Source organism: Phascolarctos cinereus, unplaced genomic scaffold (assembly GCF_003287225.1).
Source record: "Phascolarctos cinereus isolate Bilbo 61053 unplaced genomic scaffold, phaCin_HiC Scaffold_4;HRSCAF=312, whole genome shotgun sequence".
Classification (NCBI taxonomy): Eukaryota; Metazoa; Chordata; class Mammalia; order Diprotodontia; family Phascolarctidae; genus Phascolarctos; species Phascolarctos cinereus.
In genome coordinates this window covers 6363461-6390372 of record NW_027555847.1, presented here as the reverse complement: position 1 = coordinate 6390372, position 26912 = coordinate 6363461, and positions in this window count along the sequence as shown.

The following is a 26912-nucleotide window of genomic DNA, read 5'->3' as shown; positions in this document are numbered from 1 at the left end:
ATACATATGCTATCATGTAAAACATATTTCCATATTAGTCACAGTTGTAAAGAAGAAATAAATCAAAAGGGAAAAAACACGAAAAGGAATAAAGTAAAAAAAATGCTTTCATCTGCATTTGGAGACCGTCAGGTCTTTATCTGGATGTGGATATCATTTTCCTTCGCGCATGTGTCATTTGCAGTAGTCTTAGATCATTGCGTGGCTGAGAAGAGCTGAGTTATTCATAGCTGATCATCACAGAATATTGTTCATCTTGGGTACAGTGTTTTCCTGGTTCTGCTCATTTCACTTTGCATCAGTTCATACACGTCTTTCCAGGATTTTTCTGAAATCTGCTGTTCGTCATTTTTAATGTACAATAGTGTTACACTACATTCATATGCCACAGCTTATTCATCCACGACCCAGTTGGTGGGCATCCCTTCAGTTTCCAACATTTTGCCACCACAAAAAGAGCTGCTATAAATATCTTTGTACATGCAGATTCTTTTCCCTTTTTTATTATCTTTTGGGGATACAGACCTAGTAGTGGTATTGCTGGATCAAAGGGTATACACAGTTTGTTTGCCCTTTGGGCATAGTCCCAAATTGCTCTCCAGAATGTCAAGGGTTGGGGACCCTCATCATCATCACTCTTCAAATTCACATTTGGTCACTGCAATCCTCAGAATCATGATTTCTTCCAGTGCTATTTTCCTTTACATTATTTTCTACATTTTCCCTACTTGTACTCCTTTTAGTCTATACTTGTTCACAGATATCATCCTAAGGGGTAGCAAGGGGCAATGTGGAGAAGGTTGCATTTTGAATAAAAAGCTCTGGGTTTGCATCCTAATATCTCTACTTCCTGTGTGACCTAGAACATATTAATTCATCTCTCTGGGCTTCAGTTTCTTCATCTATAAAATGAGAAAGTTGCACCAAAAGGCCTTTAAGATCCTTTTCAGCCATACATCTGCAAACTTATGAACCCCCAAATTTGTCTTATACCACAGTACTTTTGCACTGTACTCACGTATTGAAATTTGTTCAACAACTTCTCAATCAATGGATACCACTTTCTTTTTAATTCTGTGCTGCGACAAACATTTTTTTTAAATATGTGAGACCTTCCCTTTTATCATTGACTTCACTGGGGTGAATAACTAGCATTGGTATCATTAGGTACAATTTATTTTATAGTTCATAAAAAGCTTTTGAGAGTAGTTGAGCCAATTTTTGGCTCCACCATCTGTGCACTATTGTGGCTCTCTTCCCTTAACCCCTTTAACAGTCACCATTTTCTGTCTTTTGTCATCTTTGCCAATTTGGTGGACTTGAGAAGAAAGCTTAGAGCTCTTTCAACTTGTTCTTCTCTTATTGATTATCATATGGAGACTTCCTTCATATGGTTGTTGATGGTTTTCATTTCTTCTTTGAAACTACCAGTGATACTTAAAAGTGAATTCACATCCCTTGCTCTACATATGGTCTGCTCATTTCTTTGACCTATAATACATAATATAAATTGTTTCAGAAATTTTACCTGTGTCTCTTATTTGTCAACCAAAAATTCAGTTTGTTTCCACAGGAATAACAACTGATAGTAATTCCCATTTCTGTAGTATTCAAATATCTATCTATCTAGCACATATGTATGTATGTATATCTGTGTATATATACAAATGCACACACATAAACATACATGTATATATGTGTGTATGTATGCATGTATATGTATATATCCAAAAAGACTGGGAAGGAGGTGCAGACATTGTTATCTACAGTTAATGATGAAAAAATTGAGACTCAGAAAAAAATGAAGGGATTTGCCTATGATTCCACAGTGGAGGATAAAATGGATGAAGGAGGCAAAGAGAAAAAGGACAGGCACTGTGAGGTAAGAAGACCTGTTTGTATTTACACTCTGACACTTATTACCTTTGTAACTTTGAGCAAGTCACTTAATCTCTCTTGGCCTCAATTTTCTTATCTGAAAAATGGAATTGAGTGTGTCAGCTAGCCCTTCTTACTCTAGATATAGGTTGAAGATGACAACAATGGTGGTGATGATGATGATGATGATGAAGGAGGAGGAGGAAGAGGAGAAAAAGAAGGAGAAGGAGGCAAGGAAGAAGATGGCGAAGAAGGAGAAGAAGAAGAAGAAGAAGAAGAAGAAGAAGAAGAAGAAGAAGAAGAAGAAGAAGAAGAAGAAGAAGAAGAAGAAGAAGAAGAAGAAGAAGAAGGAGAAGGAGAAGAAGAAGGAGGAGGAGGAGGAAGAGCAGGAGGAGGAGCAGGAAGAGGAGGAGGAGGAGGAAGAGCAGGAGGAGGAGGACGAGGAGGAGCAGGAGGAGGAGGAGGAGAGCAGGAGGAGGAGAGGAGGAGGAGGAGCAGGAGGAGGAGGAGGAGGAGGAGCAGGAGGAGGAGGAGGAGGCAGGAGCAGGAGCAGGAGGAGGAGGAGGAGGAGGAGGAGGATTGTGCTGGTGGTGGTGGTGATGATAATTCACATTTATATAGAGCTTGTGAATGACATTATTATTCCCATTCTATAGAGCAGGAAACTTTAGCTCAGAAAAGTGAGAAGATTCAGCCATGGTCACACAGCTGTTAAGTGTCAGAGCCAAGTTATAAGTTTGAGCCTACTGGGTCCAAGTCCACAGGCAGTATGGTGCAGTGGCTGAAGCAATAGGTTTGGAGTCAAGAAGATCTGAGGGCTATTCCCACCTTTGATACTTCCTAGCTGTGTGCCCCCAGACAAGTTGCTTCACTACTCTGGTTCCCTTTTCTCATTTGACAGTTTGGGATAATTGCTACCTCATGGGATTGTCAGTAAATAGTCAGTCAATCAACATTACATTACTACTGTGTGCCAAGTACCGTGTTAAGTTCTGGGGATACAATATCAATAAACACAGACAGTCCCTGCCCTCAAGGAGCTTACAGTGTAATGGGAAAAGACAAAACACAAAAGGAAGCTGAAAAGTGAGATGGAAGGGAGGTATCCAGCTCAAGGGCATGATGGAGAAGTCCCAAGAAGTCCCAAAGCAGTGCAGATTTTGGGAAGTGGGAAAAATAGTGTTGGGCCCAGTCCTAGGCACCCTGAGGAGGGTGGATTGATCCTACAGAGAACACTACTATTCACATCTGAAGGTATAGTACCAAAGGGTAAGGCTTTTTGCGGATGGGCTTCTTTGAAAAGCAGTATCTTTCTTGTGGCTAGAGGTCTTCACACTTGATGACCACTTATAAAGAATTGTAGCAGCAACAGCAGAAATGCCCAGCAGAGAGCAAGGTAGTAGTATGGAGAACGGAGCAGCAGAATATTCCAGATTCCTAGAGAAGGCTATTTTCTGGATGATATCTCTAGATAACATTGACCAAGATGAGACTGGAGATTCCAATGCATTACAGTTGTGAGATGCCCCTTGCTAAGGATTGGAGGCCCAGCTGTGTGTCCTCTGTATGTATTCTCTGGTTACAGGAGATCCCTATGTGTGGTGCCCCTCCCATGACAATGTTGTATTAACTTGTGGAGAGCATACTCCTGAGTGTGTGGTGGAATATCCTGGCCACTAACCTTGCTGTGGTGCTTACTAAAATGTCTTTGCTTTGAATTAATATTTCTTCTGATAAATGGTAAAAAAAAAAAAAAAAAAACAACTTGTGGAGCCTTATTAGCTTAGGTTTTGAGTCAATGCTTACCCATGTCTACAGAGTGCCTTGAACCTGGAATAGGGTTCAGTGAGATCTATATGTGGGGAGGGCCCCAGGGGCTACAAGTACATCGTGGAATTTTGTTTATGCTTCTCTAGCAGAAGTTCTGGGTACTTTGATATTGGTTAAGTTGGAGGCACTAGTCAGGATTACGAGAAGAATGTGCTCATCCAAAAAGGAGGCTGTCCCCTGGAGCCTAGAAGATAGAGAACACATTTCTGGTATTTAGGAGGTCATGGTCCAAACTTGGCTCAAACCTGAGAGGGGAAAAAAGAAAATGGTTAAAGACAGGAACTCCTAAAAAACCTGCCACCTACTAGCAACCTGGACCCCAACCCTGGAATTCATCCAGTCCCTCAGCTTGAATTAATCAGCTTTTGCCTTATTTTGCCAGGGCCAGATGCCCTGACCAATTCCACACCATACTGTGGTGCCATACACCTCTACCATACTCAGTCACCACTTATGTGTTATCTTCTCCTATGGGAATATACTCTCCTTAAGATCAGAGATTCTCTTGGTTGCTGGTTTTTGATTCCTTAGCAATCAGCAGTGCCTGGCATATTGTAAGTGCTTGATAAATGATCTATCGTATGTTACATCTTTTCTCTTATACCTCTATCCCAACCCTCTCATTTTACAGAAGAGAAAATATCATGGGACTATGAAATCACAGAGTTAGAGTTAGAAGGGACCTGAGGACATTTACTCCAAATCTCTTATTTTACAGATGAGGAAATCGAAGCCCAGAGAAGTTGAGTGACTTCCTTAAAGTCACACAGATAGTGGGGGGCAGAACAGGGATTTGCACCTATTTCTTTTAACTTCGTATCCAACAGTCTTTCCATGGCAACCCATTAACTCTTGGATCTGCAGGTGGGGGAGCTGTGGCCACATTTTTTTTATCTCTTTCTCTTCTACTTTCTGTCTCTGTCTCTTTTTCTCCATCTGTCCTTGGAGGTTGAAGCCTCCAAGCCATGATGATACACCCTTTCTGTGCTTTTCCCCCAGCAGCAGATGCAGACATCACATGCTCACGTAGCTCTCTTGCATATGGTTCTTTTTATAAGAAAATAACAAAAATTAATAATTAATAAACACCAGTAATGAATGCCTTGAGCTCAGATAACACAGGATTTTTCAAAGTCCGCTTGCATTCCCTTATTCTAGTACTTGATGAAAACCAGGGGCGTCAGCTGAAATTCCCAACCTCCGTTCTTTGGCAAAGGGGCCCCTCCAGGCCATGATTGCCAGAAATACCCAGGCCTTGTATCTTGTGTAATGTTTCCTGTCCTGAGACTCAGAGTGTGCAAGGTCTGCCTTGGGTGGGGGTCCAGCTTGAGCACCAACCCTTTCCAGCCTCCCAAGACACCATGCTGAGCATGCTTGGTTGAGGATGACTCCCACCCCGTCTCCTTTCTGAGCCATGTCTGCTGACAAGTTTTTCAGTCCATGTAAAGTGGAGAGAAGCCAGCCCTGTTGGCCTCCTGTGTGTGCTCAGTCTATGGCTCAGCCTGTCTGTGCTTTGTTAAGCAGCTGCTGCATGGTCCCCCAGAGATTGCTGCATTTCAGAGCTAGATGATGTCAGAGGGATGCTGGGCCCAAGTGAAGCTTGTAAAAGTGCTCAGGGAATCTCTGGAATGAGAGGAACGGTGCAGACCAAGAGTTCATTTTCCTTTCTTTGTATGAGATGGGCCTGGAGCTGGGAACAGGCTGGGGTAAAGGTAGGAGACCTCCTTTCCTTAAAAGATAACTGTTTCTCTGTATGAACTTGTTTACATCTATGGAAATAATTCTACATTTGGAATCAAAAGACCTGGGTTTGATCTAGGCTTTGCTACTTGGGCAACAGATTCCCTATCTTTGAATCTCAGTTTCCTCATCTACAAAATGGATTAGCCAAACGTTCCAGTGTGAAAGCTATGCTTCTAGGATCATTCTGCACACTCCTGCCTTGCCTTCCACTCTTTCCCTCCTATTTTTCTCCCTTCTCTCTATCTTTTCATGGACCCTCTGACTGTGTGGGTTGTCCTCCCTAGCTCTTTCAGGAGCTTTCTCCTCCATAAACTCTCTTCTACACCCTCCCCCTTGATGAATCCTACCTACTCCATGGCTTCCTCTATCACCTGATGAAGATGAGTCCCAGGTTGATATTACTGTCCAGAGGTTTTCCTCAGAGATTTGGCTATCTATTTTCAGTCTCCCAAATGGAAGCTGCCAGCTCCTGCTATCCAAGTCCCAAAGTAGACTGGCCCTCCTCCCCCATCTTCCTCTTCCTCTAACTTCCCCTCAGCATTCCATCTTCAAAGTCATCTTAGACCTCTTCCTCAATCCAAACATGAAATCAATTGCCAAGTCTTGACAACACCCATACGTTATCTGTGCCCTCTGCTCAGCTCCCACTGCAGCCATCCTCTTTCAGACCTTGATCCTTCTTTTCTTCCCTATTCTATTAGCCTCCTAAGAAGTCTTCCTGCCTGTAGTGTCTCCTCTATCCAATTGATTGCCCATAGTTACCCTTGAACACACTTCTCTGACCATGTCATTCCTCTACCCTACTCATAAGCCATCATTTACCCACTATTACCAATTGAATAAAATAGAGGTACCTCATCCTGACATTCTAGGGCCTAATAATGTCTTTCAGTTGCTTTTTGAGCTCTCTCATGCTAATGCCATTCATATTCTAGCCTGCATTCTCCCATCACCACACCATTGCTCACCTCATCCACTGCATGCAATAAATATCCTCTTGAGTCTGTTTGGGGAGGCCCTTCCCTCCCACAGAGTGTTTCTTCCCAGGGTCTTTCCTTGAATCCAGAAGGGGAATTGATCTTGCTCCCCTTTAATATACCAGGAATTCCACCTGACTTAAGTCATTTAGTCAGCAAGTATTCATTAAGTGCCTACTACATAGGGACAAATGCAGAAAAGTCCCTGCCCTCAAGGGCCTTCCATTTCACTGAGGATAAAGACTAAGTCTTCTGCACCTAACCTCCTCTCTTAAAGAATCCTGGAGACAGCTAAGACACTGTCTAACCCAACTTAATGTTCCTAAACAGCAGTGCTTACTCCTGGCACTGACGTTCAGGAGGTTCTCCACTTTAAGACCAAGTGGTGAAGGAAGCACAGTCCCCACCTACCCCCATCCTGTTCCCTTGGGGGGCAGCTCTCACCACTAGGCTATTTTTCCAGATATCAACTTGAAATCTGCCTTTCTTGCAACTGTCACCCAGTCCTCCTGGTTCAGTCTCCTACAGCCAAGCAGTACAAGTGCAATCCCTCCTGAAGGGAGCTTGTCTCCCTCTGAGCTTTCCCTTCTGCAGGCTAATGCAGCCCAGGACTTTCACCTGATCCTCATGGCACTGCCTATAGGCACCTCACTGTTCCATTTGCCTCCTACAGTGCTCTGCAGAGTGCTAGTGACCTCAGTGAAATGGGGCTCCCCAAAGTTAAGACAAGACTCTGAATAGGACTGATCTGAACAGAGCTGAGGATAATGGGACTCATGCCTTCCTCATGCATGGTTCTATGTTCCCTCTAATTCAACCAGAGGTCACCCTCGTTTTGTTGACTGATCCACTAAAATAATTATAATGTATGGGATTCACATGGCACTTTCAGGACTATGAAGTAGTCCTCTCCTTTGAGGATGCAACTAGGTGGTTCAGTAGATGGAACACTGGGCCTGGAGTCAGGGACACCTGAGTTCCAATCCAGCTTCAGACCCTGTGTGACCCTGGGCAAGTCTGCCTGTTTAATCCATTGGAGAAGGAAAGAACAGACCACTCCCATATCCTTGCCAAGAAAACTCTATGGACAGCATGGTCCATGGGGTCACAAAGAATCACACATGACTGCACAACAGCTACAATGGATATAACCCACATAAAAAAAAAGTTCTTGAGAGGAGAGCCCTCAATAGTTATGTCAGCTAGGTGGCACAGGGCGTAGAGTGCCAGGGCAGGAGTAAGGAAGAATCATATTCCTGAGTTCAAATCTGATCTCACATACTTACTAGCTCTGTGACCCTGGGCAAGTCACTTAACCTTGTCTGCCTCAATTTCCTCATCTGTAAAAATGAGCTGGAGGAACAAATGGCAAGCCACTTCAGTATCTTTTCCAAGAAAATCCTAAATGGAATCATGAAGAGTCAGACATGACTGAAACAATTAAATAACAACTATGTGTCAGGCACTGTGCCAAGTGCTGAGGGTACAAAAAGTGGCAAAAGACAGTCCCAATCCCCTCAGAGCTCACAATCTAATGGGGGAGACAACATGCAAACAAATATACAGAAAGCAAGTGATATAATAAATGCCCCTCAAATTATTGAATGAAAACCCATGTGCATTCATTCTAATTCTTGTTGAAGCATGGCCCTTTGGCCTTTCTGGTTGTGGTCCTCACTTACCTCTATTTGTGGAGTGCCCAAATAAAATATAAATTGCCTGGCCTAAGCAATGCCATATTGTCCCTTGTAAAAATGGTCCTAAAATTGGTCCTAGTGACAGCAAGGTCAATATGAGGTAGCAGTGGGATGTGGTATCCAGAAAATACAAAACAAAACAAAACAATTTGACTTTGGGCTTCATTAAGAGAGAGACATGGTTTGCATAAATAAGGAAGTGACTCTGCTTAGTCAGATCACATCTGCAGTGTGGTGTTCCATTCTTTAAGAAGGACATTGACCAGTTGGTGACCCTCTGTGGGAGGAAGCCAGGATGGAGATATGTCAAAAGATGATACACTTAGGTCTGGAATACGTCTCATGGGTCATCAAATGCAAACCCTTCATCTGACAGGGGAGAAAAATGAGGCTTAGAGAAATTCTGTGACTTGCCTAAAGTCACACAAGTAGCTTTGGCAGAGCCAGGATTTCCTCTCAAGTCCTGTGGTTTCATGCTCAGGACTTTCCATAGCACACCACTGGGAAGAATCTGGTTCTATTCCACTTTATCAAGCCATGTCTAGAATACTCCCTTAAGCTCTAGACACTAGAAGGGTGTCGATGAACCAGAGAGCATCTAGATGACCAAAAGACAGGATAGTGAAACCTGTCAACTCCATGTCATAGAAGGATCAGTTTTAGCCCCTGAAGAAGTGAACTCTGGCACATGACAGCTGTCTGCAAGCATTTGTAGGGTTATGACAAGGAAGATTGGAGTCTTTATTATTGCCACCAAAGGGTCAACCAGGAGTGATAGGGGAAAATCACGGGTAGGCATATTCAGGCTTGGCCTCCTAGATCCTTCAGTTGGAGCTTCCCTAAGGTGAAGTGGGTTATCCTGGGAGGCAGTGGCTTCCCCCTCATTGAAGAATTTAGGAAGAGGCTGATGTCCATTTTTCAGGGAGGGATAGAAGAAATTCTTGTTCAGGGAGAGGTTGGATTAAGTGGCTGCTGTGACCACTTCCAATGCTGAGATTCTATAAGATAGTATCTCTATGGGAATGCGCTCAGAGAAATCGAATCTATTGTTGGACATCCTTTCATTTGTTTCTTATAATGAGATTAACCTAAATATCTGGTACTAGGATTTCTCTTCATTTCATAATTCTTCTACAACAGCCATCTCTGCTACTACAAGGTCCTCCAGCACAATGAACAGTGGCTGGCAGGCTTCAAGCATGTCCAGGTGTTATGAAGTATTTCCCTTCTAGCCGCTCTGAGGTCAATAGTGTATTATTGTCCCTATTACACAGGTTTGGAGACAGGGGCTCTGAGGTGAAAACTACTCAGTCAAGGTAGTGTAGCTAGGAAGCACTAAAATGGAGGATTCATCCCCAGGCCCTTCTTCTTCCATTCTAGTGCCCTTTTACTGCATATCTTGTAGCCCACATAGGAATGGGCATTTTTAAATGAAAGCAGATGCAGTTAAGTAAATCCTTTCTAAGAATTAAACAGATCAGACCATGCTGAAGACGTAACTGAAAATAACTGTGTGATTCATTCCCCTACAAGTCTTGTGATTAACTGGGTGCGCCTACACCAGGGGTGGTGAACCTGTGGCCTCCAGGCCACATGTGACCTTCTAGGTCCTTAGGTGCAGCCTTTTGACTGAGTCCAAGTTTTACAGAACAAATCCTTCGATGAAGGGAATTTGTTCTGTGAAATTTGGATTCAGTCAAAGGGGTATATTTGACAACCTAGAGGGCCACATGTGGCCTTGAGGCCACAGGTTCTCTACCCCTGGCCTACACCAATCATCACTGGAATTAGAGAATTAAAAAAATGTCACTAAAAATTGGAGAAAAAACTGATTGGAAATCTCCCATGTGGAGGCTTTCTTGACCCCCCTTGGTAATACCCTAGCCCTGGTAACCCTCACTAAGGCAGGATTGGTCAGTAGACCCATCAGTGCCTTGTGTAGTGTTCCCAAGACCCAAGACTTTGAGTTCTAAGGGACTTTAGAGGTCATCAGTCTAACCCCTTCTGATAAAGGGGAAGAAAGTAAATCTGAGACAGGGGAAATGACTTGACCATTGACACAAAGGTAACAAATATAAAAGTCAGGTTTTGAACTTCAGTCCACTCTAGCCAATTCTAAATTCATTAATTTAGGTTTAGGATCATTTAGTTCAAGCCCCTAATTTTAAAGATGAGGAAAATAAAGCTCATAAAGGTGAAATGACTTATCTGATTTCACACAGATAGAAAGAAAAAGAGCCAATATTTGAACCCAGACCCTCTAGCTCTCAATCCATCATTCTTTATAGCCATGCCCCCTATTTGCTGAGCTTGGCAATAAAGTTGACCCTGACATATATTTCCCATCTCCAAGCCTTTGCACTGCTTCTGACCCATGTCTGTAATGCTCTCCCTTCTTATTTTCCTGTCTTATCATCTCTGTAAGCCTTTAATTCTTACCTCAGGCACCACCTGCTACATGGAATCTTTTCTGATTCCCCCATCCTGCATCAGGGTCTTGCCCTCTAAGGTTACCTTTCATACTTGTCACATCACTGGTTAATGATAATTTCTTTTTTCTTGTTTGATTGCCCAGTATTTCAGTAATTCAAAGGATCCACAATTTCATTGAGAGGACAGCCCAGCTAACCTTTTTCATCCTGAGTGATTTTTGTTCATGGCTTTTCATTAATCCTTCACCAGAAATAATCTCCCCATTGTGCTGAAGGTCTTCCTCTAGATCTATTTCTGTTTCATGGGGACTAGGGTGGCCTTTGGACTGACCATCTGTTAGGCCTCACATTTTTACTACACAGCTGATTGATCACCTTTTCCACTAATGTATTTCCCACCAAACACTCCCTTATACCACTTTTGGAACATTGGCAATCAGTGGAAACATGCCACATAACCTGTTCATACCATCCATGTATCTCTCCAGTGACCTTTGGATCACTGACAAGTTTGCTATTTTGAAGACTGTACAGGTACAAGATTTGCAATCCATGCAAGTTGAGCTCAATTGAATGGATTAGAATTGGTTAGGGGCAGCATCACTGATATCTTGCATTGGGTATGAAGAGATGCTAAAGAGCTGAGTTACCAAACCATTGGGATGCCATCAGATTCTTGGTAGTGCAACACCCCAAGGCAATTGACTACACAGGAAAAGAGGACACCTCAGGAAATATTGAGAGATTTGATGTGTAAAATCAGAACAGAACTCCTGAAGGGGAAAGTAAAGGGCAGAGATTTTTCATTTTTATATATATATTTCAAACACACATAGTAATCATTTCTCAGTGCAAGGATGGCAAAAGGATCCTGCAACTGGAAAAAGGCCAGCAGAGATGATTTCACTTCAAATAAAATTTATGTATTTATCATTACTTGAGACTGGTGTGAGGCTTCAGAGCAAAGGAACAAAAAGAAGGGGATGATTTCAATTTCAAATATATTTATTAAATAGTAACTCAAAACAGAAGTCGGTTGGAAAGTAGCAGCTGGAAGTGATTGATAGGCAAGAGGAGATGATGTCTCCCTGTTTTTCCAGCATGTGTTCATTTGGGATGAGAGCAGGGCTGGTGAGGGTGCCTGATGCTTTGTAAGGGAGCCTAGAATGCAGACTTAGGAAATCATTTTTTTCTGCAGAATTATGGTTTGAAGTTGGTGCTTCAAACTTCACTGGGCTTTGCCTTTAGCTGTATGTGTGACCTTGGGCATAATACTTGACCTCTCTGATCCTCAATTTTCCTGTGGGTGCTGAACCTCTGAGGTCCTTTTCAACTGTGAAACATAATGATTCCATGGCTTTTAAAGGCTTGGAGAGCAGAGCCTTCCACAAGCTCATAGGACTGTAGACTGAGACCTGGAAAGGACTCACAGGCCATCTAGTGCAGCTCCTTCATTTGACAGAAGAAGAAACAACTTTAGGAAAACAGTGACTTGTTTAAGGTCATACATCTATTAAGGGTCATTGGGGAGATTTGAACTTGGACTCCAGAGCTAATGTCACTTCCATTAACCAGACTACCTTACCATCTGTTCTGCCACCCCACCACGTGCACAGGGTGTTGCTGTGGCAGGAGTGGGAAGAGAACCAGAAGACAAATGTCAATAACTGCTATTCTCAGGGCTGATCCTGAACATCAAGATAGCAGTGTAGACTGGGGCTGAAGTGTTCTGGGCTGACTGTTCAATCATAAATGCCTTTGAGACAAACGTTGTCCTTGGTTAAAGTGTGTATGGGGAGATGGAGGAATATATTCATTTATACATTAATCGTAAAAAATTATTGTAAGCACAGCACACGAAAAATAAAAAAGGGCTAAATTCATAATTATGTAATGACAATGTGTTCTGGTGTGTGTGTGTGTGTGTGTGTATCTGTGTGTACATCAAGGAATTCCAAATAAAATCGTTTAAAAAAAACCACATTCCAAAGCGAACAATGATCCTTGGTCGTTAGGTACAATGCAACGTGACACAATAAAGAATAGCACAGTGCAACAGAAAATACAGTAGAGATGTAACACAACACAACAGAACACTGCAATATAATACGACACATATTTACCATACACTTACAATGTGGCGCATAGAGCACTCAGCTAGGCATTAGGGAAAATGCCAGGCTTCAATAAGACTTCGCTCTTTCCTGAAGAAGTCCACAGTCGAGGAAGAGGCAAAGAAACCAATTCAATGCCTAGTGTTACATAATAAATGAACTAGGTATGCTTAGATATTATTGACAAGAGGGAAATCAAGTCAGCAATGTTCTGTGGCAGCCAAAAAGCTAATGCTTGTTAGCTCTACTTTCTTCATTTGTAAAAATTCACATAAAGTTCAACTGTAGCACCCCACACACAGACACACAGGGTTGCTCTGGGATCCAATAAAGTAGGGTTTTTAAAGCTCGGTGGAAGCCATAAAATGCTATCAACATGTCAAATCTTTTAATTATCATCAGATTGAATTAAGAAAGTGTGGTGTTACTCCCTAAATTAATTCTGTACCAGTAAAACAACCAAAAGATTATTTTATAGGACTAGGAAAATAATTAAATTTATATAAAGGAAAAGCAAGTCAAGAATCTCAAGGGAAATAATGAAAAAAGTGAGAAGGAAGTGGATATAGCTGTGTCAGATCTCAAAGTATGCTACAAAGCAGTATTCAGAGACACAATTTGGTTCTGGTTAAGACAGATGAGTGGAATAGCTTAGTTACACAACATGCAGAAGCAAAAAAGTCCAGTAGCCTAGTGCTCAATAAACTCAAAGGCGCTAGCTTTTTAGCTAAAGATTCACTACCTAGTAAAAACTTCTGGGTAAACTGGAAAGCAGTCTGGCAGAAACTGAGTTTAGTTTCTCACACCATCTACCAAGATAAATTCCGAATGAATATGTGATTTTGACATAAAAGGTGACATCACAAAGAAATTAGAGGAGCAAGAAACAAATTCTCTTCTCAATCTGTCTATAAAGGAAGAGTTCAGGAATAAACAAGAACTAGAGAGATTCAAAGAAGATAAAATAGACAACTTCAATTCTACAAAATTATAAGTTTTTTGTGGGAAAGAGGCAACTGGGGGAAAAACACCTTTTTAGGAAGTATCTCTTATAAAGGTCTAATATCCAACATACATACATACATACATGCATGCGTGTGTACATGCATACAGAGACATGTATGAAATTATTCACATGCAAAAGAGTAAAAGCCATTCCTCGATTGATAGTCAAGGGATACAGAGAGCAATTTTCAGGGAAAATATCCAAGCCATCAAGAACGCTCCAAATCACTAAGAATTACAGAAATGCAAGCGGAAGGAGTTCTGAGATCCCACCTCACACCCATCAGATTGACAAAGATCTCAGAAAAGGAAAATGACAAGTAATGCAAAGGCTGTTGGGAAATGGGCATACTGTTGGATTCATCAAATGGTCCAGTTATTCTGAAAAGCATTTTAAAACTCTGTCCCAAAAGTCCTAAACCTTGCAAATGCCATTGAGTTTAGCGGTGGCAAAGAGCTGGAAATTAGGAGTGCCTGTCAATTGGGGAAATGGCTGGACAAATTATGGTATCTGATTGAAGTGTCATTGAATAATGTACCAGAAGAAATGACCAAATGGACAGAGTTAGAATAAATCGAGAAGATCTTAATGAACTGATGCGGAGTGAAGTGAGTAGAACAAGAACAATATAGACATTAATGATATTATAAAGAACAAATCACTTTGAAAGAATTTGGAACTCAGATCAATACATTTTCAGTGAGCCACAGCAATTCAAGAGGACCACATATTAAGTCACTATCACCTTCTGCTGGGGAGGTGATGGACTGAAAATTCAGAAAAAATGTATGCATTTCTAGACATAGAAAATATGGGGAATTGAGGGAGTTTTGGCTAAGCATATTTGCTGTGGGGGTTCTGTTTTCTTTTTTTTCTTTTTCAGTTTTTGTTTTGGGGGAAAGTAGGAGGGAGAGAAAATAAATGCTTGTTCATCTGAAAAAAAAATAATGATAAAAATGAAATTTTAACAGATCAGAAAAGGTGTCCATAAACAAGCAGCTCAGGGTTGTGGGCAGACAGGCAGCCTTGGGACAGGAAGATCTGGGCTGAAGCGCTTTTTCGTGATGTGTGCTGGCTGGGTAACCCTTGGCAAATCATTCTGAGCCTCAGATTCTGCATAGTAATCCTTCCTGAAAATGAAACTCCCTGTAGAGTAGTTATTGTGAGAGACACAGAGTTATGAGAGTTGCTGTTCAGTCATTTCAGTCACGTCCAGCTCTCTGGGACCTCATTTGGAGTTTTCTTGGCAAAGAGACTGGAGTGGTTTGCCATGTCCTTCTCCAGCTCATTTTACAGATAAGGAAACTGAGACAAACAGGGTGAAGTGACTTGCTCAGGGCCACATAGCTCATAAGTGTCTGAGGCCAGATTTGAACTCAGGAATATGACATGGCTTCCTTATTCCAGGTCCAGCACTCTATGCACTATGGTGCCACCTAGCTGCTCTGCCTGGCACTAGCTAGGTACTCACTAAATGTTTCTTGATTTATTGATTGCCTTCCAGGCACAAGGGATACAAAAGGAAAAATAAAATAAAATAAACTTCTTCTGGCCTGAGGAACAAATACCACATGAGCTTATTTTATTAACCAGTATGTGAGTGTGTCCTTAATGAAATCAGGCCTTGATTGGATTGATCTCTATTCATGCTAATCAAAATGACCAAGGCATGGGAAGACAAATATCGCAAACATTATGGGCCTAATTTGATGAACAAGAAACTGATGCTGCTGTCTTCATTGCACCCCATGGCTTTTGTCAAAGGCAGAGGAAGATGTTGGTCCTGGCTAGATTGAGAACACACCTTCTGTTATGTTTCCTATTTCATTGTTCTTGAGGGGCTGCCAAATCTGAAGCAGGAACTTAGAGACATAAAGACTGATGGAAATAACAGCTTCACTGAATTGTTCATAATGAAGTGACCTGGAGGCTTCTGTAGGAACTGAGAGAGTAAGAGCTGAGGGAACTGTGAGCCCTGCCCAATGGGCATGGGGGAGATGGCCTTAGGAATGCATGTTCCCACCACCAGGAGAAAAAAGAAACTTGAAGGAGCCAACACCTCCTTCAATCTGGTGACCTGGTGATTCCAATGACAGAAAATCTGGGCTCTCTAGGTACAACCGATGGTCCTAGTCCTTTGTTAGGTGAGAGGAGCAGAGGATTGCCTGTTTTGAGGGAAGGATAGAAACCTCTGGGAAACTCAACTGCTGGATAGAATCACAGAATCACAGAATCACAACCTCCTGGTCCACTCAGTGCACAGAAAGAATCCTCATGATTATATACCTGCCAAGTAGCTGTCCAGACTCTTTGAAGGCCTCCAAGGCAGGGTACCCCATTCCCTTTTAAGACATAAACAAAAAGACTCCTCCATTTTGTGACTGGAAAAAAAAATTAAGAGTTTCTTAGGTAAATGCCACCACTTACTTCTTTATTTTTTTCAATTAAGCATTTATTTTCTCTTCCTCTTACTTTTATTATGGAATATCCCTCTACTAGGCCAGTCCTCTTCTCCTTTCCATGAGTTTCTCACAGGGCCTCCATTTTGTCCAGGAGCCCAGGCTAGCTGGCCTTCATTCTCCTCCTGCCTCTTTTTTTTTTTTTTTACTTTCTGGACTTCAGAACCTGACTTTGACCAAAGGAAGATAAGCTTCAAGCTTCTAGTTGGGGAGAAGAGACCTGGGCTTCCCTCAGTATGAACCAGCATGGAGCCATGAGTGTACGGTCCTGTTCTTGTTGAGAGAAGGATAGCAGGGGGCTCGGGTTGGAGAGCTCCCACTTTCCATCGCCTATCTGCTCATTGGGATGAATGTGAAGTTGTGATCACACAGCACTGCTTTTGGTTTCTTTCTCTATTAAGACTTTTCTTACTTGCCTTCGGTGATGAAGAATTAGAGAAAGAATGGAAAAGGCTCTAACTTTGTGAGCTTCCAAAGGTTGGGCAAGTGAGTTGCCTGGGGATCAGCAATGGTGGTCGAAGTCAGGGCTTCCAGGCATCTAAGCCCACTGATGAATTAAGTCACAAGGAACCTGCTTGATTCAGTATAGAAATAGATATGAGGCAGCTAAGAGTCAGTGACAGCAGCTCATTCGTAGGCCTGGCTGCATTTTGAAAGGATGTGGTTGAGGTGAATGTTTGGTAGCAAATGTTTTAGTAGAAGCCAACTCTCTCCAGGAACAGGGGGGAGTATAGACTAGAGTGGGCCCTGGGCTCAGGGCAATGGCTCTTCTGTTTGGGCTGTCTTCTTAGTTAATATCCATTTGTAAAGGCTAAGAAATGCAGACAGAGACAGGGAGATACAAAGACAATCATAGAACCCAAAACAAAAAGGAGGGAGAGATACAGACACACACTGCATGCACACATGCGGAGTGAGACAGGGAGAGAGAGGGAGGGAGGAGGAAAGAGAGAGAGAGGGGAGAGAGAGACACAGAGAGACAAAGACAGAGAGAGAGACAGAGAGAGGGAGAGAGGCAGACAGAGACAGAGAGAGACACACAGACAGAGAGACAGACAGGAGAGAATAAATATGAAGAATACACTGAAGCATGTGAAGACTTCAATAACTTTGAATTAAGTTAAACAGGACACAGAAAACAATATGGCTGCCTACTCCAACAATGTAATTTAACAGAGCAAAAGAAATTCAAAAAGTGAACGCTGTCAAATTACAATGACCAAGCTTGGCCAAAAGAAGAGATATGACAGGTAAGCCACCTTGCTCTTTTGCAGAAGTGAGGATCCATGGGATTAGGATACTACATATAATGCTGGCCTTGTTCAATCTGTTTAATTTTGCAGAACTTTTTTTTCCCTTTCTTCCTTTCTTTGTGCTTTATTACAAGAGATAGCCTTCTGGGAAGGTGTGGGAGGAAGAATGCAATGGGAAATGCAGGTGATATAAAGATAAAAAGTAGCAATAACATTTTGTTTGAAGAAACTTCAATTTGCATGCTGTGTGTAGGTCTTGGCCTGGTACTTTGGTCAATTACAATCTTGGTCAGATGGTTGAAAATGGATGATGAATAGGTAGAAATTGTGAAACAATAAAACATTCCCCCATCCGTGGGATAATATCTGTGAGAATAATCAATGTTTGTATCTAGTAGATGATCATTATTCTAGTACTGTATAGGCACATTTCTGGATCCATGCCTAAATGGAAGAGGCAGGGGTTAAGAATTGGGTGACGTGGGATGTCAGCGGTATTACAGGCCCTGGCTTCATCCTTACCATTAGACTCTCCCAACCAAAGTCTCCTCAACCACTTCATGTGAGGAGGGATTATGATGTGGAGTCAGAACAAGCCTCTACTACCCCAATAATGAGGTTGGAGGCAAAGCTCTGGATCATCCTTCGATGATCTTTATTTCCCTGGAATCATCAGGATAAGCTGGGTTGTGTGCTCATAGACTCTGCTCTAGCCTGCAAGCTCTTACAGCCTGACATGGGACTGACCTTTTTCTTCTTAGGGTGGAGGAGAAGGGGTGTCTGATCATATTTTGAAGAAACCCCACATCCCACTGGTCACTCTCACTTCTCAGATTCCCTTAGATCAAGCACATTTCATGTGGCATAAGGTGGCTTCTTGATCATTTTCTTCAACTCAGTGTCTCCTTCATATTTTCCAAATAATAGTCCTTGTTAAAAGGCCTGGACCTAAACTATCCCTTGGTCTCAGACATGTCTGTTTCTTTTCTCTCTCTTCAGGAAGTTTTCTTCAATGGCAGCATTCCTCATCTCATTCTTTTTTATTCCATTGAATTTCAGATGAACGAGTATGAGGGAGTTTGGATAAGCTTCAGATAAGCTGCTGTATATTTTTAAAAATCCGTCTTTGGGTTTGCATTGTGGGGTGCTTTATAGTCTGAGTAAGCCCACATAGAACCATGTTGGTCTAATCAATTATAAATTCACCACCTGAAAAATCACCTAGCTTTACCTCTGTTGTGAAAGTTCACTACTGTATTCATGGGATAGAAAGAAAAAATCCCTATATACTCAGGGATGATCAGGAATATTCAGCAATCTCTGAGACCTACCAGTGCTCTGTCTTGTTGGGGAGGACAGAGCAATGCAATGGAAATGAATTGCATGATGTCACATAAAAATTGTTTTCCAACATTCAGCAAATTTCAGAGCATTCTATTGATACTGATGGATTGGAAAGTGGATCTTGGAATTAACAAAACCCAAGAGTCCTGTTTGCTTGCTAAAACACCCCAGTCATACACACACACACACATACAAGTTCCAATTGTATTTGGCAGCCAGTTATTTTAAAAGACAAGATAGGCAGAAAATATTTTCTTGATTAGATAATGGTTGCTTGAAATTCCTTCAGCTTTTGTGAAAAAGAAGTTAGCCATTGCAAGCATATCAGATGATGCATCAATTTTCCATAAAGAGAGGATGGGGTGACCCACTTTATTGAAAAGCCCTTTATGCCATGCTAGATTTCATCTCTCAATTTGAGAAGCAGCGCCATGAAATAAGATGTTTGCATACAAAATCTCCCAGATTTCCAACGGAAATATAAAACAAAGAAGAGCCTTCTTCCCTTGGGGACTGCACCTATCTTGGATTAGTTTTTCTCTGATGTTCTTGCATCCTTATTATCAGTGGCTTCAGGGAAGTAAGACCAGCAGTTTGCTTTCTTGAGAACAAAGGCATGTAGAGTTCTACAAAATGTGACTATGTTAGGAGCATTTCACCTACTGTTCTCTTTTTTTGTAAAATATTTCCAGGGGAATAATCATTGTTTTGAATAATTGATCTTTCAATCATTTTCAGTATTTAATTTGACAACTCAAAATGGCCTGGGTTTAGATATTTGAAAACAATTTCCATGTGAAGATGTCCATCTCTTCCCATAGGCATGATTTGTGGGCCCAGTTTAGAAAGACATAGTTTGGGAGAATTAAAGCATGTATTATGATCCCTTTTGCTAATTCACTCTCAAAGGTCATGACTGCCCACCTCCTGGTTTTTAGAACTGAGTAGTTGTTGCTTGTCCTGTAATGCAGCACGGTGCTGTCTCCTGGCTACCTCTTGCCAGATGTTTAGAAGGCTGACCTACTTCTTCAAGGCAAAAACAACAATAACGTCTCTGGGTTGTTTTTGTTTGGTTGCTATGCCTGTTTCCTCAGGAATTCTCACAGGGTCATCCAGTGTCATGGACTGCTTTTTCTGTTTATCCACATCTGAGGAGGTAGTTGTAGGCTGGCATGACCAAAATCCAGTCAAGTCACATGATCACAGACTTAAAGCTTGAAGAGACCTTGGCCATCTGGTCTAATGTCCTCATATCAGTAATGAAGAACATGAATTGTAGAAAGGTTAAGAGATTTATTTAGGGTCGTAGAGGTAGGAACTAGCAGGAGCAAGGGGAAAACCAGGTCCTCCAACTCCAACACCTTTTCCAATATATCACTGTGTCTCTCTCTAGGCCTTACAGTTCAATGCAATGCAATCCAATTGAATACAATACAATATTAAATGCTATGAGTTAAGCACAGTACTACATACTGGGAATTTGAAGGAAAAAGGAGGCATTTGCTGTATTCAAGAAGTGTTTCACTGAGAAGGAATATATGTGTGTGTGTGAATGTATATGTATATATAAAATTTATATGTGTGTATGTGTATATGTATCCATACATGTGGGGCAGCTAGGTGGCACAGTGGGTACCGTATCCAGCTTGGAGTCAGGAAGACTTATCTTCCTGAGTTCAAGTCCAATCTCACATGCTTACTAGGTGTGTGACTCTGGGTAAGACATTTAACCCTGTTTGCCTCAGTTTCCTCATCTGCAAAATGAACTGGAGAAGGAAATAGCAAACCACTCCAGTATCTCTACCAAGAAAATCCCATATAGGTTTGCAGAGAGCTAGACACAACTGAAATGATTGAATAACAGCATACTTATATATCTACATATATATGTACAGAATAATCACAAAATGATTTGAGAGGAGAGGCGAATACCACCAACTGTGAAGCCAGGAAAGGCCTTGTAGGGCAGGGGGTACTTCCGCTCATGCTAGGAGGGACTTCGGGACTCCAAGAGATGGGGGCAAGGAGATAGAGCATTCCAGTCAAGGTCCCTATATTAAGAACCCTGGACCTCCCAGTCGAAAGATGATTGGGGGGATTTTTCCAGGTTTAAACTACTTGAAGAGATAGAGCCTTCTTGAATAGGTACTTCTTCAACATGCCATGCCAGCTCCATTCTGCTTTCCTCCACCTTCTACCAAAAGCTGAATTATATATACCTCTGGGTCCCTGTGCTCTGATAGGCCAAGTTTCACTTTGTCCAGAACTAGGCCACCTCTAAGGCTCACTTGCATACTTCCATGTGTGGACCCTCCTATCCCTTCCCCTTCCAAATCTAACTCCTCTTTATGCTTTGTCTTCCTCCATAAAAATGTAAGCTCCTTGAGGGCAGGGACTCCCTTCCTTGCTTATATTTATATTCCCAATGTTTACCACAGAGTTTGGCACATAGGAAGTGCCTAATAAGTGCTTTTCAATTAATTGGTTCATTTATCCTTCCCTCTCTTGCTTGGGCTCATCATATTATTTTCTTATTCAGTGAATTGTGGAACTCTGTTATAAAACAGTGAATCTTTGGAACTTGGTGACTCAGCTTGTGAGTTTCATCATAGTTCTGGAGAATCCTATAATCTCAGTATTGGAAGAGACCTCACTGGCCATTCAGTCCAACTCTTATTTGGATCAGAATGTCCTCTGAAAAAATGCTCAGCAATTATTCATCCAGGCTTTGCTTGAAAAACTCCTATAAAGAAGAGCTCCCAGCCTCCAAGGAAACCCATATCAGTTTAGAAAAATACTAATTGTTATTAAGTTGTTTCTTGACACTAAGTTTAAATTTATCCTTCTGTAACCTTCCACCACTGGTCTTGGGTCTAAACAAAACTCATCCAACTTTTCATCTAGGTAATGGTCCTTCAGATACTTAAAGACAATTTTCATGTCTCCCTTGAGACTTCTCTTCTCCAGACTGAACACCCAACAGATGGTCAGGAGGAATTACCTTGAGATCTTTCACCAGCCTGGTTTCCCTCCTACGGGTGCTCTCCCCCTCATCTGTATCCTTCTTCAATTGTGGCTCCAAGAATTGAATCTTGAACAGAGCTTTCTTGAACGACTACTTCCTTGCTACCTTGGATGTGATCTGACCCAGGCGGACCACCAGCTTCTGGTCACCACTATCACCATGCTCCTCAAACGCACACATTTTTCCCAGGTAGTCCTCATCTGCCCCTTGTAGAACCTCCAGAGAAATGGTTCTAATACCCTGTAAAAACCTGGACTTGAAATGAACTCTAAGAGTACTAGTCTTTCTCTATGCATAGCCTTACAACCATGAGATTCTTGCTCCTGGATACTGCATTTAGACTAAATAATACTCTTTTGGGGTCTATTTGAAGCTGATCTTCTATTTTATGAACCAGTGTATATTTCATCCTTAAGTCAGGACACTGAATCAAATCCAGCTTTGTAGCAGAAAGGGCTCCTAGACTGCGAGTCACTGACACCCTCATTCTTGACTCAAAGAGAGCCACATCTAAGCATCTGGCTGACTTGAGTCAATATGCATGGAAGAATGCAATTCAAGATCAAATTTTATAATAAACTTTCTTCTTGGGCTAGTTATTTTATGAACTGCTATTGAAGGAGAGCAGTATCTGGAGTAGCTTTGCATAAGCACACATACATACACACACACACACACACACACACGGCCAAGTCTTGATTTGACACCCTCAAAGGAATCCATTTGATCCATTCTCAATTCTTTCATAACTTTATTATCTAGTTGGAACATGATTCAATCCCTTTGTGGCCAATCCATGTCCTTGGAAGTGAATTAACAAGGGCTAAGATGCCTGTGTGCTAATAATACTCTGTCTACCTTTTCTTCTACTCCTCCCCTTTAGTCTATTTTATTAATTGCCAGGGGAAGGCGGGGAGAACACTGCTCAAAGGCTCGCTGGGGAGGAGGTGGAACAGAACGACCACAAAGGGCCTTGGAGACTGACTATGGATTTCATATTCCCATGGCTTCACCAACCAGAATGGACTGCAAAGCATCTGGGAATTCAATTGTATTTCCACATTATTGCATTCCCTGTCTTTGCCACTGTGTTAGGAGAATGGATGAGATCTTTGAATGCTCCAGACTGAAATCAGTTTTCCCACATTTTTGACTCAATCAAACTCAACTCACTTATTCTTTTTCACTTTGTTTTACTTTTATTTTTCCCCTCCCAATGTTTAAATGCTGCCATTCTTTAAGGGAAAGTTGTTATTGATGCCTTTCCATTAAATATGTGAACATGCCAATTTCCAATATTAATAGGCGGCATTTATATAATATTTTTAAAATTTTCAAAAAACCTTTCTAGGCATTATATAATGTTTTAAGTTCTCTTGTCTCTTTCGAGGGGGCAAGGGAACAGGCATTTATCAAGTACTGACTATGTGCCTGGCAGTGTGCTAAGCACTTTACAAATATCGCATTTGATCCTCACAGCAATCCTGTGAGCTAAGTGCATTATTATCTCCATTTTGCAGTTGAGAAAACAGAGACAGACACAGTTTAAGAGAATTACCCAAGGTCACACAGCTAGTAAGTATCTGAGGTCACATTTGAAGTCAGGTCTTCCTGATTCTAGACCCAGCATTTTTATCCACTGAACCACTTAGATGCTTTTAAACACCAGGTCCCTTCACTTTCTCTTTAAAGCAGAAAGTTTCAAGGCAATGTGGTACATTGGGAACTAGCCCATCTTTACATATTTCCTACTATCTTACTCACCAATGAAGATGGACAGGGACATAAATTGTGGAAGGCTTTAATGTTCATTGAAGTTTTTAATATTCCCCCTTCTCACTTAGTGGCATCCCATGCTACCTGTTTCCTTTTCTTTTGTCCTCCTCTTTCTCCCTCTCTGCTACCCACCCAAGTACCTTCCTGATTTCCCCAACCAAAACAGGAAGGTATCTGCTAGTATCCTTGGTGCTTGGACTAACACTCACTCTCATCTGAATTTTAAATCTCCCAGATGCTTCCATTTATCTCGAATTGTAAAACAAAAGACCATGATCCCACTATAAAAGGAGTTTCAGGTAATGAGATATTTTCAATTATGGGTGGGGTGATGGGAAGGCTATTTGCCTTTAATTTTCTTTTGCTCTTAAAATTAAACTAAGTTTAAAGTTGGCCCTTTTAGTAATTGTAGAGTAACTGGGAAAACTGTTACAGAAGGATGTGTGGGGTGCACTGGGTGGCCCTTCTCTCTTAATTCTAACTTCCTACCTCCTACTCCACTGGCAGAAGACTTTTAGATGCCAGAGGTCCAGAGACAAGACTCACAGTACATGCCCACTAACTCAGGTCTTTCTCTCCTCCATAAATAGTACTCAGGCTACAACTTTAAAATAACACCGCAAATCAAATTCTGGAATGGCAGAACAAACAAAAGTTTGGGGTGAAATAATTTTCCAGCCCAAGGCAACTTAGAAGGTCAGCAGGAAAGGTCTGTCACACCAGGGTGGTGGCCATGTCAGCAACAGCCCTTGGAGGTAGCTGCAAAAGTGGCAACAATTTTGGGAGCTCTCAGCTCACAGATAGTAAGGGGGTCAGACAATTGCTCAGAAAGAGATTAAAGGGGAGCCTTTGCTGGCATTTGGTGGAGATCCCTTTTGCATTGCCTATACACAGCACTGGGCCACAGTCCCAGGTTGAAGAGGAGCACTAGCACTTGTGTCCAAAGAGCAACAGGGCCCTGGGTCACAGTTTCAGGACAAAGAAGAGTGCTTATGGTCACTCACAGGGGAGTTGGGGCCCTGCTGTCAGTTCCAAGGCAGAAAGGAGCAATAGCACTTAAGGCTGCAGGAGACCAGGGGACCTGGTTCCAAGGCCACGAGGAGCTCTAGCACTTGTGGTTACAGTTGAACAAAGTTCTTTCTCAGGTAAAGACCAGAGCATGGGCCAGGAGAGCAGTGACCATACCTCTCCTTAGATCATACCACCTTGGAAGTATGGTAAGCATACAGACTCACAGAGACAGCTCTCAAAACTGCAGCACCTGACAAATTGTAGTCCTTAAAGCCTAGGAGCAAACAACAGAAAAATAATTTGACCACAAAGAGTTTGTTACTACGGTGACAGGGATGGTCAAGACAAACTCAGAAGAAGACAACAAAGTCAAAATAGATACAAATAAAACCCAAACGATAAAAATGTGGATTGGACACAAGCCCAATAAGAATTCTGGGAAGTGTTTAAAAAGGATTTTAAAAATCAAATGAGAAAAATAGAAGAAAATTGGGAAAAAAGTGAAAGTGATGCAAGAAAATTATATAAAAAGGGAGTCAACAACTTGGTAAAGGAGGCACAAAAATTCTGAAGAAAATAACACCTTAGAAAACAGAATTGACCAAATTGCAAAAGAGGGACAAAAATCAACAAAAGAGAAGAATTCCTTAACAATCAAAATTGGCCAAATGGAAAAAGAGGTACATAAATTCATTGAAGAAAAGAACTCCTTAAAAAGTAGAATTGGCCAAATAGGAAAAAAATAAAGAGGAACAAAAGCTAACCGAAGAAATAATTCCTTAAAAATTGGAATTGGGAAAGTGGAATCTAATGACTCTACGTGATATAAAGAAATAATGAAACAAAGTCAAAAGAGTGAAAAAGTAGAACATGCAAACATCTTATCAGAAAAACACCTCATCTGAGAAATAAATCGAAGAGAGACATTAAAATTATTGAACTTAAAGCCATGATTAAAAAAAAAAAAGAGCCCAGACATCCTATTTCAAGAAATTACCAAGGAAAACTGCCTTCATACCCTAGAACCAAAAGGTAAAATAGAAATTGAAAGAATCCACCAATCACTTCCTGAAAGAGATCCCAAAATGAAAATTCCCAGGAATATTATAACTAAAATCCAGATCTCCAAGTCCAGGAGAAAATATTGCAAGCAACCAGAAAAAAACTAATCAAATATCTTGGGGTCACATTCAGGACCACACAAGATTTAGGAGCTTCTACATCAAAAGAGTAGAGGGTTTGGAAAATAATATTCCACAATGCCAAGGAGCTAAGATTACAAATAAGAATCACCTACTCAGAAAAACTAAATGTAATCTTTTAGGGGAAAATGGCTGTTTAATGAAATGAAGGACTTTCAAGCATTTGTGCTGAAAAAGATCAGAGGTGAATAGATAATTTGATTTTCAAATACAAGACTCAAAAAAAAGCATAAAAACATAAATGTAAATGAGAAATCATAAGGGATTCAATAAGAAGAAACAGTTTAGGGGCAGTTAGGGGACACAGTGGATAGAGCATTGACCCTGGAGTCAGGAGGACCCAAGTTCAAATCTGGCCTCAAACATATGAATTTACTAGCTGTGTGACCCTGGGCAAGTCACTTTCTGTTTACTTATTTGTAAAAATAAACTGGAGAAGGAAATGACAAACCATTCCAAATTACCATAGTAATCTAGTGTTTGATAATTTCAAATATTTAAGCTTTTGGGGCAAGAAATTATTTGACCAAAATTGATGGGAAAACTGGAAAATGATCCGACAGAAACAAGTTATAGAACAATATTTCATACCACATACCAACATAAGGTCAAAAGGAATATGTGATTTATTTATTATTTTTTTTAAATGGCAGCTGATGGCTTTATTTAATAAATGCAAAAGCACAAACTTTTGGGGAAGGTACTTTTTGACAAGAACTGCCAGGAAAACTAGAAAATAGTTTGATAGAAAATAAGTTTTAGAGCACCATCTTATGCTTTGTGTCAAAATATATTATCTAAATATTTAAAGAATCCATATCATTAAAATATTAGATAGGAATAGAAGGTTATATGTTCCACAATGGAGCATAATTGGTAAGAAATGCAATGTGGTACATTTGACAGAGAATTGCATTTGGAATTGAAAGAGCCGGGTTCAGTTCCCAGCACTGATTGTGTTGAAGTTTAAAGGTTATGGGGTGCTGGGACCCCAAATAAATTTGACCCAAACCTTCTTTCAGCCAAAGACAAGCTTTATTAGAACATCATTTGGGGGTGGGTGAGATTTTCAAAATTCTCCATGTCGGCCAGACTTTTAAGGAATCTAAACATTTTTATCACTAATGCAAGTGGGTCAGATTTTAAGAATCCAAGTAGGGGCTAG